Source organism: Cetorhinus maximus, chromosome 30 (genome assembly GCF_964194155.1).
Source record: "Cetorhinus maximus chromosome 30, sCetMax3.hap1.1, whole genome shotgun sequence".
Classification (NCBI taxonomy): Eukaryota; Metazoa; Chordata; class Chondrichthyes; order Lamniformes; family Cetorhinidae; genus Cetorhinus; species Cetorhinus maximus.
The window spans coordinates 8,123,179-8,141,626 of NC_135908.1; the positions used below are offsets into that span (position 1 = coordinate 8,123,179).

Consider the following 18,448-nt stretch of genomic DNA (forward strand, 5'->3'; position numbering starts at 1 on the left):
CTTAATTAGATTAAAGCCAGCTAGTCTGGGTGTTTTGACGTATAGTAGTTTGAGATGTTAATTGAGTAAACAGTATGGAAGTTAAAAAGGTTAAGTGTAAATTTGCATTTGTTGAATAAAGCATTCAAGAGTGGGAGTAAAATCTTGCACCTGGCTCGGAGATGCCAAGCAATATGTTTATATTACTAATAAAATTAGTGGGATGAAAATGTTATTTGTAAGAAGATATGAAGTTAAAAGCCTAGGATACCATGGAAAATTTACATTCAAAGGGGAAGCTAGGTATGAAGAGGGAAAAAGAGATTGTGTGTAAGGAAGAGGCATTTAAGATCTAACCAGCCTGTAAGCCTACAACTGCATCTGCAAAGGAACCAAATTACAAGGAACCTCATTTTGAATTCGTAAGATCAAATGTGCTTTGCCTGGTGTCTGTTTACAGTCTATGGGTTACTGTTACTGAGATTTACCTGGGAATGATTAATTTGTGGATTTGTTTAAAAGTTATTATGGTAGTAATTTGTAGACGTGTATGTGTTTAATTTGTTAAATTAATAAATGTTTAATTTAGTTTTATATAAAAACCTTGGGGCTCGGTGGTCTTATTCCTGAATTCAGAGCTGCATCTCAAACATACCAATTGAAAATACAGGTTATGACAGTTGTTCAAGTTTCCCTTGGATTTAAACTCAGCCTTTACCAACTGCTGTGTCATAACAATTAACTATAAAAAGCCCAAGCTTTACTCATGTCTATGAAGTCAAGCAAAAGTAACACTCCTGACGTAGAGGAAATTTGCATTGCTGTGTAAGACTTAATCTTCTCCAGCCCCATAACACTAAGATCACTGCATTCCTCTAACTGTGGCCTTTTGATTATTCTCAATTTTAATCGCTCCAGCACTGGCAGCTGTCTCTTCAGCTGCCAAGGCCCTGATCTCTGGAATTCCCTCCCTAAACCTCTCTACACCACTCTCTTCCTTTAAGACGCTTGTTAAATCTTTCCCTTTTACAAAGCTGACCTAATATCTTCTAATTTGGATCAGCATCATATTTTATTTATACAGCTCCCATGAAGAACCTTGGGATGTTTTATTGCATTTATATACTGCTATTAATGAAAGTTGTTGCTGAAAACAACTTGGTTTCTGCTGAGTTAGTTGATGTTAATCAGGGCAACAATATGGATGCTTCAAATAGCTTCAGTACCTTGAAGACAAGCCTTCAAAACAAACTTTCAATGTTCTAATCCAACCATTTTCCAAAGACTCATTCACAATATTCTCAATCACAATGCACTTAAAGAGGTAGGATAATTTCAAAATACAAGTTGTCTTAATTTTATTGTACAGATATGACAAATGTTTCCTTTTACTTCTTGGCAGAGTCAGCAGCTATTCCAATACAATTTACATTGCTCTAGCAGCCATTCTTATATTACAGTAAGGGTGGCAGGCCAATTGACTACAAGGGGAATCACACCAGATCCTCATTCGATTCTCACTTACATCCAAAGCCAGCCCAGACTGTTACCCTCCACAGGTTAAAAAGCACAAAGAACAATTGTAACAACCATCCAAAACCACCAACCCCCATCACTTCACCATTTGAGATCAGTTAACAATACAGATTTGAAACTGAACTTGGGAACCTATGATATGTATGGCTTTGTGCCCATAGTAATTAGGCCTTTTAAGGAGCTTATGGACAGTTTTCCAAAATGGAGCTTTTTCCCCTCATGGGGCAAGTCAATTAACTCATGTAAAATCAGTTGGGCATAAAACAGGCAGGTGTCATAATGGAAAAAGTAGAACTTCTGAATAACTCATTTTCCTACGGGATCAGTTTATGAATGGGAAAATAAGCCAGACAAGTGCACAAACAGGCACACACATTAATTTCATTATGTGCAATTAACTATTTCAACAGGTTTACACCAGACTTTTGATGGTTAAGTCGGTAAATGTGCTACAACAGAACCACACAGATTAAAAGGTCTCAGGTTAAATTCCAAGTTGTTGTTGAGATGCCAGTTGAGGTGTTACTGGTAGTTGGCCCCTGTACCCTTGGGCTACAAGGAAGAACAAATCAAAATCAGCTAGAATTCCTGCTTCTGTTAATCCAGTGATCCTTCTAGAAAATTAAAAGTGTGCATATTGGACAGGAGTCAGATGTAGGTATTACCCATTTGATGGTAAATTAGCTTGCCATCACTCATCAAGAGGCCTATTACAAGCCCTCCCCTGTGCCAGTTATAACTGATTGCCTTTGAGCACCCTGATATATGTATATTCAGTAAAATCTGAAAACTGCATTCTGTTGAATATGCAGTGTTGACAAAATAGAATGCAAATATTTATAAATGAGTTGCTTGAATGTAATATGCAGCAATAGAAAAGAATTCATTAACTTGCCTGATGGTCCAGCAGATCAAAGTATTTCTCAGTAAAGATTTGCCCCTTTTGCTCCGAGTGAGAAACCATATGACAACCAACATGCATGGGCCAGCATGACTCACTGCCTTATGGAAAAAGGTACTGTGGGGGGTGTTGGGGGCAGGGGGAGGGCACGGGGAGCGCAGAAACCAGAATTTATTGCTTGAGTTAAGATTTACTATATGAATAAAATCAAATTATTCAGTTAATTTACTCATAGGCTCCCATTTACTACTAGAAATGGATGATGGGCTGAATCAACTCTGACTGCCAACTAAACACTTCATTTTTTTGTTCCAAATGCTTTAACTGAGAGGAGCAACGTTTGTTGTGGGTGTAATTGATTCACGACGATATCAAAAACATTGTCCTGTGACTGCCTGCAGCCGACTCCAATGCTTCATCTTTGAAGTGATTGAACAATTAGTCTGCCCATAACTGATACAATCTATTTTTACAACCTCACAGCACTTGCACTAAGCTCTGAAGCATTTAGCAAACCTTAAACCTAATAAAATTGACCAGATATTGAAATATCACCTTTTCTAGAAAGGTGAAGGCCCCAGAATAATTTTCTCTTACTGTGAAATATTCTTCCAACTAATGCTATGATGCAACTTGCAGGAATTGGATTGACAGAACACAAACATGACCTTGTTGGAATGATGTCTCCTTTAACACAGTTAGGTTAGTTTGTGAGCAAAAATGAGTTATATTCACCGGAAAGCTGTGCGCTTACTTAGAACACCTGTAATTAAATGTCTTTAAGTTTATAGTTGAGAATAGGCACGTGACAGAAATTACAGAAAGATAGAGTACAATCTGTGCAAGAATGCAGAGATGTCAATGTCAGGAAGTTAGATCAAATATATGAAGTTGCATCTGTTCTCTCTCTCTTCCCCCCCCCCCCCCCCCCCCTATAAAAAAGGGCAAAGAAATCAGGTCACAATTTTCACATAACAATTACAGATGAAAGTCACTTAAGCCCACCTTTGTTCATCTGAAGGAATCCTAAATCTCCAGTTTCCAGGATATGTCCATTTTGTAAACAGTCCAGGCTTTTGCCCCATATTCTCTTCCTGGAAGTAACCTTTCATACTAACGTGGTTTCCTGACATCAGTCCTAAATTTTAATTAATTTGAAGATCTGACCCCTGATCTACTCTCAATTAGGTTAAAATATTCCAAACATACCTTCTCCATTCCCTTCAACTATCTTATATCTCTCTAAGATTGCCTCCTTTCAAGGGTAAAAATCCACAAGTCACCCTAGTCTTTCCTTATATCTCAGACCTGACACAGAAATCAGTTTCATGGATCTTTTCTGCACTGCCTCCAGCACTCGTGTCTGAGATGGAGAATTTTTTTCTCTGAGGGTTGTTAGTCTGTGGAATTCTCTTCCCCAGATAGCAGTAGAGGCAGGGTCACTGAATATTTTTAAGGCTGAGTTAGGTTGACTGCCTTGTCAGTCAAGAATCTAGGAGTATAGGAGGTAGACAGGAAAGTGGAGATCACAATCAGATCAGCCATGATCTTATCGAATGGTGGGGCACGCTCCAGGGGCCAAATGGCTTACTTCTGCTCCTAATTCGTATGCTCGTGTGTTTATATGTTCGTCTGTGCTTCGATCAAAACTAGACGGTATTCAAGGTGCGGTCAAATCAGAGCACTCGACAGTGTTTAATCTGAAAGGGAGTAACTTTCATGCCAAATTAACAAGATTTGACAGGCATGATGTTACACAAATCTCAGCTGTATATAAAGCCCAAACAGATAGACGAAGCCTTTGTGTACGTAGAACTTGTATGCAAGCAGGATCGATAGTATCTGTAAACAGCAGTCAGGTCTTCTTTTAAACTCATTTGAATCACAATAAATTCAGAGAAATAATGACAAAATAATTTTTAAAAATGGAATAGCAACTACTTGCATTTATACAGCACCTTTATTATAGTCAAACGTCCGAAGACATTTCACAAGAGCATGATCAAGCAACAATTTAACACAGTGTCCTAGAGAAGATATTATCAGAGGTGATCAAAAGGTAAATTTTCAGGAGTGCCTTAAAGAACAAAATTTTGGGCAGGCAATTCCAGAGCTTGGGGCTTAAGCATGTGAAGTCACAGCAGCCAATGGTGATAGGATCAAAAATCAAGTATGTGCATGCAACCAGAATTGGGGGAGCACTGAGATCGGAGTCGTCAGGCTGGAGAAGATTACAGAGATGAGGGGCAAGGCCACAGAGGGATTTTAAAACAAGGATGAGAATTTTAAAATTGAGGCATTGCCAGACTAGAAACCAATAAACTATGCCTAGATGATTTAAAAAAGATGAACAGATCACAAGGCAATTGTCTGATTAAGGTCATTACCTGAAACTCTTATTTGGATGATGACCTCATTCTTCTCCCACTCACTGCTCTCGGTATATTCAGCCTTTCCACAATTACTGCTTCTACGCAGTTCCCTAATTCAAGTCTGATTTTTTTTTCCATACAAACTCAAATTTTTACAGTGAAGCTTCATTTAGCTCAGTAACTTTAGCATGTGCTTTTTAAAAAATGTGCGCGCAAATAACTTCAGATTTCAAGTGTATAATTTGAAGTTATGAATAAATCCCAACATTTAGCAACATCCATTTAAAATGTTAACAGACAATTGTTTGGTTCAAACGCTGAAGTGCTACGTGGGCTGTTTTTACACTGAAGGGCTTTAGGGACAGTTTTAGCACCAGCAATTCTAAATGCTGTCATTGAGATGCTGAACTTTAGAAATAGATTTTAAAATCTGGAAGCTTTTTTGACAAAAATATTAGGTTTTAGTTTACAGCAATTATGCAGTTGAATTAAATGCCTAAAGATCCTAAACTTAGGTGGAGTAGAAAAATTTGTAGTTCCTATAGAAATTCATACTTTCCTTAGACAAACTGCATATAATCAGGAATGTGTGTGAAATGTTTAATACGTTAAGAGCACTTGTTGAGTAGACGTGAATTACCAACTTGCTATGAGGATGCTGACATTATGTTGTCTGCTTTGGAGTAGCACATGATCCACCACCGTCCATTTCTTGTCTTTTATTTATGCTTGTCCCTACTTTTCTACAACCATTTGACGTAAAAATGCCCATCACCTCTCAGATTTAAGGCTTTCATCCTGAACCCAAGCTGGATTTGTGCCCAATATTGGAGTCTAAAATTCCATTTTAGAACTTCAAGTTTAGACTCTACTACAGCCTCTTCAAGAATGAAGTGTTATGTTAAAGTGCTTAACAGCTGGCTTGATTATCCTTTTAGGAAACAAACTTCTATGAATGAGGAATAGACTTTGCTACATCTCAGTGGTAGAACTTTTGCCCTCAAGTGGAAACTTTAAACCAGGACTAGAATACATAATCTGGGCTGGCACTTTAGGGTAATCCAAAGGAAATATTGCAGAGTCAGGGGTGCCACCATTCAACTGAAACATCAATTCAAGGCCCGTCAGGTAGACATAAAAGATCTCACGAGGCTTATATAAGGCCAAGGAAATTCTCCCAGTGTTCTTCCAAAATTAGTTCTGCAACAAAATAGATTAATGAGTCATTTATCTGATTTATTACTTGTGGAACCTTGTTGCCCACAAATCGGTCGATGTGTTTGCCTACCCAAGAACAGTGACTATACTTTAAAAGCAATTATTTGACTGAAGTGCTTTGGTACTTCCTGAAGATGATGAGGACAGTATAAATGTAATTTCTTTATAATGTATCTGTAGTTTTCTTCAATCTATCCTAACCTTAGATGGCAGGGTGAGGGGAGAGCAGATCCACTTTGCATTGTACCAAATGAAAGAATATAGAAATCACCCTGCATAACAAATACACACCTGGTTCAGAATAAACAATATTTACAGGACTCAAATTTCTTGGTGCTCCTGTAATACCTAAATTGTGTTCATATACACTAATTTAACAGAACAAACAAAGATGCCAAGTCTCATTCACATTACAAAATAGTGCAGTACAAAAGTGCACCTGTATATTGCAATCACATACATTGGTAAGTAGGGTCCAGGCCCATAATTCAAGCTTCTGATTCAGCTCTACACAGTGCAGCCTGCCTTATTTATGTTGCTGGCTGTCAATAGAGCATGGCCACATTGTTGTAATAAACCCACGTACAACTTTCAAACGAAAATCCGAACAAAACCACTATGGTGAAATAAAGAGATTCCATGAGCTCCAGGAGATCACAAATTCACATATACTTTATTCTGTCACTATTATGAAATCTATTCCAGCTGTGGATCTACTTTAATGAGCCATTAATTCAAACCATCTTGACCAACACTAGATTACAAAGGCTTCAAATTCAGCATCTGGTTGGCAAATTAAACAACAATCTACAGGTTTAGTCAAAAACATAACCAGGATTACTAAGAGTAAGGAGACAATCTGGATTTTAGTTAATGACATTACTATTTTCTGTAGAATTTCCTTCAATTAATTTCCCAGTCAACAAATTTGGAACCTCATCGAGTATTTTTAATAGCAAGATAGTCATTTAAGAGTTAGTCTTGATATCTACTGTAAGTCTAATATTATAAAACACACAATAAATGGAGCAGGGCCAACACAGCAAGGCACCTGCAAAAGCGATTCTATAGCACAAGAAAGAAAATTCTGGAACAGCTCGATCACCAAGAACATTTCAGGTGTATGGCCGTCTTTTGAACTGTTTATGTGTCTTTTTGTGAAAATAACAAATACAAGGAAAAAGGATCAGTTCAGATCCTTAGCAATTAGCCTGGGAAAAGAAAGGGCATGAGGACAGTCGAGAGAATGCTGGCTATGACATAGGAGGAACTTAATGTTCCCCTTCTAATAGGGCCATGGCATCTTTAACGTCAATGTGGAGCAGGAAAATGGGGCCTCAGATTAACATTTCTTGACCTGAAAACGCAGAGCTCCCTTTGTGCTGCTCTGCAGTGTCAACCTCAAGCGAGGCTTGACCTTCCAACTCATGAGTGCCACTGACTAAGCTAACTTGACACTACAAATGGCAGCAAAACAAGAAGTGGAAGAAGTTAAGGTCCTGGAAAAAAAAACAACAATTAATCTCAATTTCTAAACAGTGAGGAAAGGAGGAAAATAAGTTTTTCTACCCTATACAAATTTGAGTACAGAATGAGGGAGGAAAGCTCAAGGACTAGCAGGTGAATAGTACAGCACAGGAGCAAGCGAGACAATGAAAGAGAATAAATAAACTTACAGTTCAGTACAACTGGGTAAAACAAAGAAAATTAGACTTGTATTTATATAGCAGATTTCACAACCTTAGGACGTGCTTTGCAGTGCCAATATAGTCATTTTTGTAATGTGGGAAACAACAGCAAATATGCACAGCATGTGTTAATGAGCAGTGCATCTGTTTCAGTGATGTTGGCGGAGAGATAAATATTGGTCAGTATGCCAGGGAGAACTCTGCTCTTCTTTCCATAACATCGTGGGATCTTTTACATCCAACCAAGGACAGGCAGAGCCCAGTTTAACGCCTCATCTGAAAGACAGCACACCTGACAGTGCAGCACTCCCTTGGTACTGCACTGGAATGCCAGCCTAGATCTTGTGCTCTGAATCCATGGCCTCACTCAAAGGCTGACAGCTTGTCAGAAGTTTGTCTAACTTGTTTACAATTCTTTCAATGCATTCTATTCCAGATTAGATGGCAGTATTTCAAATGCAAGAGAGTGTTGCTTCAGAAGATTAAAAGTTCAAGAAATTTCTGAAAGATGTGACATTGCATGTGGCCATTATTAGTTTTCTTGAAAAGACAGCTGTGCAATTGTAATAATAGGCATAGGCCCCACCAGGGTAAAATACCATCGCTGCAATGGAAAGCATCTTGCAAAAAGATGAATAGCTCAGAGGTTGGGTTAACAGGTTTTATTGTAAATAGAAAGCATTTGCGAATTAAGTGAAGTGAAGGTAATCTAGTATTGAGAAATGGACACCATCTACTTTGGACATCCAGTTAGTGCCTGCACTAAAAACCAGATCACGTAGCATGTTAGGTACAAGCCAAAACTCTTTACTCTGTCCAAATATCCCTCACCTTCAACTGGAGCATGGAGCACCATACGGCATCAGTATTTTCCACATCAGCTATTCTGTGGCCTCTGATGGGAATTGCCAAATTAGTGCTAGTTCTGTTTTATTGATCCCCTACCCTCTTGGAAATTGGGTTGAGGATTAAGATTTGGCGTTCTAAATGAGAGTTTCCCTAATCCAAAATAAAAGTTGTTACTTCACTTGGTCTGTGTTCCTATCAGTTTCAAGCTGTTTTAAAGGATTAGCTTGTACAGCAGCAGCATGCAACCAGAGCCGAACTAATGGGTTCAATATCAGTCAGATGCCAAATGTTTCATTTGATCCATTATAAACACATTTTGCAAAGTCTTCTCCACCATCTCCAATTGCATAAGATACTGTAATTGTGGTCTTTGCTTATCACCATCAGGCTGCTTCAGCTGCACTGTTTATTCAGGGAATATTTTATACAGCACTTGCCAAGGAGAAATATTCACTCACCCAGAATATTTAAATGGCTGCAACTGGGCTTTCAATATAACTACACCGTAAAGTTATATTGGAGTTTGCCACTCACTATCCATCTAGCCAGAATAGAGCTTTATTAATTCCCAAGTTGTTCCAACACTAACATGTTCTCTATACCAGCATACACTAATTCATTCTTTCCCAAGACCTCAAACTCTTACTTATCAATCTTTCATTGCTTCACATGCTTTTAACACTCAAGTTTGTCATCATCGAGCTAGCTTCTCTGCATCTCTCCTTCCCTGTTACTCTTTGAATTTGTGTTATTGTGCTCTATAGGCCTAAGCCATTTATTAAAAAGAACACTGCCCAGGAAGAACTAGGTTTAAAAAAAATTGGCACCAGATGCCAAGTGTCTGATTCAACCATAATTTTGCTGTTCAATGTAAGAAGTCAAATGTTAAGACCAAGGAGGAATCTCCCCTCACCATTTATTTCACTGCATCACACTACTCACCCACCCGACCAACCCTTCAACTTTTTTGGCCCACTGTTCAGATCCTTTCCTCAACCATAAAACTTACTTTTCTCCATGCTTTCCCGAATCAGAAATCTAACACTTTATTTAAAATGCATCTAGTTGAAGCATTCATTCCACCAGGTGACAGTCTATCTCATATGAAATTTACATGTGAACAAGGTACTTTAATGATTTTTGGCTCTTGTCTCAATTTACATTCCCACTGAAACATTTCTTAAATCAATTTGAGGATGTTGAAAACCATCAAAATTTGAACAGTTCCCTCTCCAATACCCCCACTTCAAGATGTTCTAAAGTTATGAAAAGTGCTATATAAAAATGTAACTTTTTTTTTATTATTCCAAAGCTGAGAGTGAGATACCCTGGTGTTGTTCCAGTGGAATTTATTCTTAAAGCAGAAGCAAATTCATATGAATGTGGTAGCTTGCCCTATAGTTCAATACATACACTAAGAAGGACCAAAGTACAATATTCTCTTGAATATTGTGACCACAGGTTTGCCGGTGCACGGTGCTGCAATTGACCTCTGGGAGGAAGTTGGCTGGGGTTCCGGCTCACGACCACTATACAGTTAGCGCAGAAGGAAGTGTACGTGTTGACATCAAGCAACAATTTATGTTTATATAGCACATTTAATGTAATGAAACATCCCAAAACGTTTCACAGGAGTAATATAAAATTAAGTATGACACCGAGTCCCATGAGATGTTAGGTCAGGTGATTGAAAGTTTGGTCAAAGCGGTAGGTTTTATGGGGTATCTCAGAAGAGGAGAGGTGGGGGGGATTTAGGAAGGGAATTCCAGAGTTTTGGGGCATGGGCATCTGAAGATAGGAGTTACCAAAAGTGAACAATTATTTTGAAAGCACAAGAGGCCAGAATTAGAGGCACAAGGATATCTCAGAAGCTTAACTGAAATACCTATTTAAAAGATAAACAGCCCTAAGTGCTTAAAATTCATGGAGAGGCTGAATAAGCTGAAGTTCACCATTCTATTTATGAGAATCGCACCTTATTTTGGCATAATGAAACTGAAAAGGCAATGGTGGGGAAAGTTTTGGCAGACTTTACTATTCGAAGATCAAAGGAATAGTGGTTTAATTAAGGGCATCACTGCAGCAGCGACAGAGAAAAATGTGAACAGAAGAATGAATGTGACATTAGTACATTCTGTTAATTTCCAGTGCATATCAATTTACTTTTAACAGTTGCCCCAACCATGTCGTGAATAATTTGGGCATCATGCCAAGGATTGAAGATATTATAAGCTCTCAGACATTTGGGCTGGGGTTCCTCTAATACCACTGTGCCCTCTTCTACATGGGGCATTACAAAAATATAACTTCCTGCATTCTATGGCTGAAAGTTCTCATGGGGTTGCGGGAGTGGCGAAGAGTAGAGATGCACTACATTTTTAAAATTTCAGTATAGGACGGGAAAGATGCAAGTACTGCTATTTTAAGTTCTCAGTTTTCCATATACCATAGGCATTCTACTAATGTACTTTAACTATAGAATTCTGAATCATATTGTAGATGACAAATTTCCTCGAGTTTTCTTTGTACATGTGAAAATGCAACTAACTAAATTTCCAGACGTATGTCTGCATGCATTAGAAACCATATGGCATTAAAGGAGTCCTCCTAACACTTGAACAATTTGAAATGGGGCAGCTGCACATTTCAACATAAACAGGTCTTTAAAAAGACCTACAATGGATTTACAACAATACCTATATAATATCAGTAAGCCGCTCACATTTTCCTGCTGAACTCAGCCAGCAGCACACAGGCTTGTGGTTATGTCAGGTTTAATACAGCATCAAGTGAATGCAAGTATTAAAGACCTTGAATCAGACTACTTTTGCTCAATCTGAACAAGACAATTATCTCCATGTACCACAACTTTGCAGAGAATGGCATTACAAATTGCTTATTCTGCCCATCAATTCTAATTAGTTAAACATGCATGGTAATAAAAAAAAGCCATTAAAACTGCTAAATTCTTGCCCTTTCATCAGAGTACATCCAACAGTTTTGTCACCAACTCTAACCACCTTCCTTAATGCCATCTCTCACTCCCAAACACAAAGAATTCCTTGGAACCTTCACTCTACCCCTTGAGTCTATAGGCTTTTAAAATTCAACTGTGGCCTCATCTAGACATTACTCAAAACTTACGCAGTATTGTGTTTTTACCTGACCCTTGATTTCTTCAAAGTGAAATAAAAGAAAAACTATTTTCATGACAAAGCACAATACCCATGAATATTAGTGTATTGTTCACCTGCATGAAATTTAGTTTAGTAACTTGGATTACAGATGATTAGAGAGCAACCATGCCACTGCCAAGCTGTACCACAAGAAAAATAAAGCAGACTCATTTAAAATAAAAAAATAAAAGTTTAAGTCTAGGATCGATTCTAGGTAAACATGCACCTTGTTTTTTTTAATGAATTGCACAATTGAGCAAGTCACCATCCATGCCCACTGTTTAAAAAAAACTTCAGAAAAGTCACTAGCCTTTTCTATTTGTGTTTTTTGGAAGAAAAATAATTTAAAAGACTGTTGGTACAGGAAGTGAATATTTTGTTGTCACTTGCCCCAACCATGGGAGCTGAATTTCTGTACAGATAAATCTAGTCTAGCATTACAAAGACAGATAGACCTTAAATTGCTCAAACTGTTTGTTTCTTTTGAGTGAATTGCCCCAACTCTCAGATTCCACTTGCTCCAAGCCCTACACCTAACTTTACTTCAGAAGTCTGCAGAAGTAGATGTCAGCCTTTTGGTTTCAAAGCGTGGTTGTGTCATCACACAACAATAAGAAAAAAAGCAAATCTTTTCAACTGATCTCCAGACAGTACACAAAGGTTAGTTGGCAGGGAGTGGAGAGCGCAACTAAATTTCACCCACCTGCTTGCTCATCTAGAAAATAAAATCACCCATGTAGTGGTTTCTGAACAAAAAAGGTAGTCAAATTCAGGAAGTATTGTGATGTACAACAACATCTATAAGAACGAACAGTTCAAGTGTGGATGTTTATTGGCCTGGATGAAGGGCTCACCTAAAACATTAACCAGTGTTTTTCTCTTTACAGCTCCTTATAAATCTAAGGTGTATTTTAAGGATATTTGGTTTTCACTTTGGTAGCCAGATTTGCAGGGTTTTTATTTATTGGGCCAACAACTGGTTTTACATATTTTCTTCAATATAGTAAAACATATTCCTAAATCAGATTTCCCTTTCTGAGCATAGTAACTGTTAGTACTGCTGTGAGTGTATTCCCTTGTGTTCAGCCAACTTCCTCAACAGCTACGCTAACATTGAAAAAAAAACAACTGACAGAAGCTGAGACAATTTAAATATTTGTCTTGTAAATTTAAGATATTTAATGCAGCAAATCCAAAATTTACCCAACTACAGGGTTGTTTGTAGACAAACAAGATAACTCAGCATTTGAAAAAGTAAAAATAAACGTAGGCTTATGTTTCATATGGATAGCTCTGGATATTAACCTGCATGCTTCCCTTTCAGGGCCTCTGATCTGTTGATTTCTGTATAATTAAGATTTCTAGTTTGCTCAACCCCACCATCTTTAAAATCATATAGCAGTCGTCAGTCTTTTCAAAAGCATCGGATTTAGCTCACTGGAGTCAAAGTTTACAAAAAAACTGTCCACTTTCCATTCGTACATTCAAGGTTCAGGTCAAAGCCATGTTAAAAAGAAAACAAATAGTACAAGCATACATTCTGCAAAGTACTGCAGTTCATGTTTACTGTCTCAAGCACCCTGGGTAGGCTGGTGTTGACACATCTTTAAGTTAACACAGAGACACGTGGCCATACTGGTTGCACAACATACTCTTCAAAAACTAACAGCAAAAACATTGTACAGTTCAAACAGAGATTAGCTTTGGCATCTGAAATTACATTTTAATGCACCCTCTCTTTCATCCAGAGCAACTGAGTGCTCTATGTTTTTAAGTCTAAGAGGCAGTAAATCACCTCCACTTTATGGCCTTAGGTAATAAAATTCTAAATTGTACCACAAACATTTCAACTGTGGTATTATTTCCCCCACTTTTGATATTTATTATATTTGGATATTTAGGCTAGAGTGATAACTTTTGACATTAGCCAGTATTAATGATCTCTTTCCTAATGCTGCCAGAGAGGTGGTGTGAGTCAGTCCCCAATTCCTAACCAATTTGGTCACCAGTGCCCAGCCCAGGGATCAGTTTGACATGGTCTATTTTCTCCTAGTTTCTTTTTACCTCTCCATTTACTGCTTTTCATGTCATTCCAAAAAGGAGTACAATTTGTTCTCAGGCTCCTGCTACTCTAGCACTGGGCTGTAGGAAGTGCTGAAAAGTGCTGGGTTTAAACTCCTTCAAAATTTCCCCCCTTTGGAGAAAGAAAGTACATATTCACAGTCAGCCTTGGCTAAACCTAGGCATTCATTGTGGAGGGTGAAAGAATGTTGACGACCATTCTAAAAACACATTCTATAGCACAGGAGACGATCATTTGGCTCTTGGTACTTGTACAGGGTCTCTGAAGGAAATGGTCACATAATCCCATTTCCCTCTCCTTTCCAAAACCAATTTGGAATCATTTAGTGCACCTGGCTTGCTCTGACACACATTAAAAGCAGAGACACACTCAGATTCACGTCAGAGTTCAATATTAATATAGTGAAGCACCTACAGTAAAGTTACATATGCAACAAAGAACAATTTTGTCAATTTGGCACGTATGAAAGAAATTTTGCAGTTCTAAGTTTAGTTTGCAAATAACTCTCTCCACAAGGACCCACTCATATTATATCAAAATAATATGAAACTGGTATCTCCAGTGGAACCTAAAATGCATCAATGGGTCAAAATCATGGAACTCCCTTCTGAACAGCGCTGTGGGTGTATCTACAGCACATAAACCAGCAGTTCAAGAAGGCAGCTCATCACCTTCTCAAGGGCAACTAGCGATGGGCAATAAATGCTGGCCCAGCCAGCAAAGCCCACATCACCTGAATGAATTTTTTTTTAAATCACGTGTTATAACACCAACTCTGATAAGTATGGTAAGAGCAGATGTGTTCCAAGAATTATTCCAAATAATGCATCTGCAAAAGAACACCCAAAGGAAGTACACATGAATTCACCTAATGTTCACAATCTAGCTCTTGCTTTTTGCTCATCACTTCCCTCTCATACCCTTTGAAGATTCCTGAACAATATTATTCTATTCACAAATACGCATGAAGCTGTGGAATAAATTTGAGGGAGACCATATCAAAAGGTAAGTAATCCATCTCATTTGACTGCTACATACAATTAGTACTCATCATTTGGTCTGATCCTGTCAGTGAACTGGACACTTTGGTGATAAACCCAGCATATTTTGTTAGCTAGGGAGAGTGCTCATCAGAGCATATCTGTTGTTCTGGCAAAAATTGGTTGGCACCAAGACTTTCACTCATCTCAGAGTCAAAGTCTTTGTGCACATCTTATAACTCTTCCACTGAAAGGAAATAACAGTACATCCAAGCAAGTTATAGTTACAGTGCCAGCACCAATTATCAAGAGTCTTCATTGCAGTATAAAAGCCTACAAAGGCCAAAGCTTTCCTAAATATAGCTAAGAGATTTGAACAAAGGGTAGGGAGTTTGTTTAGATCTTAAGAGCCAACTTTTCAGTTGGAACCTTTATCAAAACTTTACCGCTATCAAACTCGGCTGTTCACCTCAACACAAATGCTGCAATTAGGAACTGAACATGGTGTTAGAAAAATCAGAGAATCCAGTTTTCCTGAGCAGAGAATGACATCAGCAGAATTTCCAACACCAAATAGTACAAAATACTTTCTGGGAGAGTCACAATTAATTAGATTACTCAATAAAATTAAGTGAATACATGGGAAAATTTAGTTGACTCTAATAAAACCCTGATGCCCAAAAGCACCAGTCACACCCCTTCATTATCCTCATGCTAACTGTGGAAGTTTCCCGTCAGGGCAATGCAGAGAAGAGATTAGTCATATTTGTAGGTTTGGTTTTCTCCAAAACTCAGACTCTCAATAGATTTTGCGCTTTCATCCACTGAGTAGATGAGCCACAAAGACCACAAAAGTTCCAGATTCAATTGCTGATCTATGCAGAGATCTCTGCTTGGGGAGTTGTAAGATGATCATTTTCTTCAGCTCCAGGGTGAAAGCTGGGTTGGGGGGGGTACCTTGAAAAAAATTGCTAGAAAGTTGAGGGTCTTTTCAGCATAGTTTGGATCAGACACACCTGCAGCATCCCTGTAGTGAAGAGGCGGCCATAACATGCTTCACATAAACAATGGCCAGAAAGACATGGGCTGTATCTCAGCATCAATGCCTCAAGACAGAGGAGGAGGAGTGAAAAGTAGCACATCAAAATTGCTAAAAACAATTTAAGATAAATGCTCCTATTCAGAGTAGGGAGTAACAGAGTTCACTCTATCAGGACTAGTGAAACAGCAAAGAGATTAATATTGAAATATAGAAATTTAAAACAGATGTGGTATAACATTGGCCAGGACTACTGGGAAAAGGCTGCCAAAAAATTGCTTTTCGTGGAACTTTGAAACCAAAATTGTGAATCATAAGTAGAGCAGGAACAGCTGGATGGCTACTGTAAGTGAAAGGTATTATTAGTAAGGATGTTGCTGAAAGAAACAAAAGCAAAATACTGTGGATGCTGTGAATCTGAAATAAAATCAGAATGCTGTAAATACTCAGCAAGTCTGGCAACATCTGTGGAGGGAGAAAGAGAGTTAACATTTCAGATCAAGGACCTTTCTTCAGACCTGAAATGTTAACTATGCTGCTGAAAGAAACTGAATCAATATTCAGCAAAGAAATTACAGCAAAATTTAATCTTTTTTAAGAAGCTCTTAAATTCATTTAAGAGCACTTAACAAGGATTTTTAAAAACTTAAGAAATCCAGGTAATGAGCTACGGTCCATATCACAGATTAGAAGTTGAAAAGAGTAGGGGAGAGAAAGTGGTAAATCAAGAATTACTTGGGTGATCCCACACTTGAGTTTTGGAACCCTAAAAGATTTTGGAAAAAAGGTAGAGTGATTTGGCATTCAAAATCAGCAACAATAAACTACTCAGGCATAATTCCAGCAAAAATAAAGAAAAATACAGATAAATAAATCTTTGTAGGAAATGTGTTGCTCTGTTTGGCAGCAAGTGCTTCTGCATGAAAAGATGACCTAAAAGGAGCTAACCAATGAAAATGCAATGCAATTCCAAACATCACAGGCCTGGCAGCCAATGTGGGCAACACTCAACAGCCATCTTCCATTTATAGCACACTTTTCACATGGTAAAAATTTCTCAAAGCATGCTATTTTGCTTTCAGACAGCGCTGACCTTTCTTCTGCTACTACTCTCAGCCAATGCTTTGTTCCTTTACTACTACCATTTCCACTCATTGCCATTTGTTTCATGACATCTTTGTCATAATCTCTCCTGCCTACTAACTTATCACTGCCCTTCCCTTTTTGCTCCACCTACCCTCCCCCTTTCTCAACAGCAAAAAAACCATCACATTTCTGCCTCTCTTCGGTTCTGAAGGGGAGTCATTTTGGAATTAAAAAGTTAAACTGTTTCTCTCTCCACAGATGCTGCCAGATTTGCTGAGTTTTTCCAGAACTTCATTTTTATTACAGAACCAATGATGGACATCAAGTTGGAACATGAAAAATTAGGGGATTTACTAAAGGCATGGTCAAAAAGGCTAGTACCCTCCTTACTGGAGAAGGAAGGAAGGGGAAAACAAATGGCCTTAATTTAAAAAGCAGTGCATACTTTGAAAGTACTAAAAAGAGCTGATCCACAATAGAATTCATCCATCCAGCAAGGGCACAAAACTTGTATTTTTGGAGGTAATACACAAAAGGCTTTCATTAAAGGCATCTATTACGTAAAAACAACATGCACAATATGAATTCGCTTCAGAATTACCTTACTTTTCAAGCCACGTAGGAAAAACTTCCACTACCAGTTTGTGGCTAAGTCTCGCCATCCATTCTAGCACTATAGTGTTCATTTAAAGCTATGTTATACATGTACCCAGGAGTATTACAAAAAAATACAAATCTGTCCCACTCTTGATAACATACGGTAAATAGAAAGCACTCCGCACATGCTTTGTAGCCCAGTCAATAATAGGCAGGAGGCAATATCTGCACAGAAATTGAATACAATAACTTCAGAAAAAATTTGATTCAAATTGCTTCTACAACCTCCAATATTCAGTACCCAAACATGTATTTAAAATCTGGAGGATCATGTGCCATGTTTGGTATGATGGTTTCTATTAATTCAGCATAGATATCATTCAAGTGACAGATAAACAGACAAAATAACCATGAAATATTTTGCATTTCAAGGAAATATTAATCACTTAAAAACGTTTCCAGAGACTATTAGACGCACAAATTTCATTCCATGCCACACAAAGAACTTGCTGACTTGAATCCATACGTAAAGGTGAAATATTAAATCTATATCTAATTATTCCTCCTCCATGATTTCTCTCATTTCCTAGGAGATTGCTAGCTGCTGTGGAACAATCTCCAATAACTCACTCAAGTGGCCCATCTTTACTTGATGGCCTACTTGATTATTGTTAAGCTACTAGACCATATAGAGTGGTCCTCACCAACAAGTTTTCCCTCATCCACATTTACTCAACAATCGACAACATGGATCCTGAAGATCTTCCCCTCATTAGATAAACAGCTCCATAATCAATTGCAGCACTCCAATTTCATGGTATAATTGATGGTGCAAGTATGGTTTTTACCATGCCACTTGTGGTTCTGACCATAGACAAATTTACAATAAGTTATTAGGAAAACACACTTATACGAACAGTCTCCAGAATGTATTCTTCATGCAA

At 38.0% G+C, this 18,448-nt stretch overlaps 1 protein-coding gene across 1 annotated transcript in view; it reads right to left on the reverse strand.

Annotated features, from left to right (window-relative positions):
* The window catches only part of furina (furin (paired basic amino acid cleaving enzyme) a), a 105,627-nt gene that overhangs the window by 47,854 nt on the left and 39,325 nt on the right, over window positions 1-18,448 (reverse strand). The gene's annotated exons all lie outside the window — the stretch shown is intronic.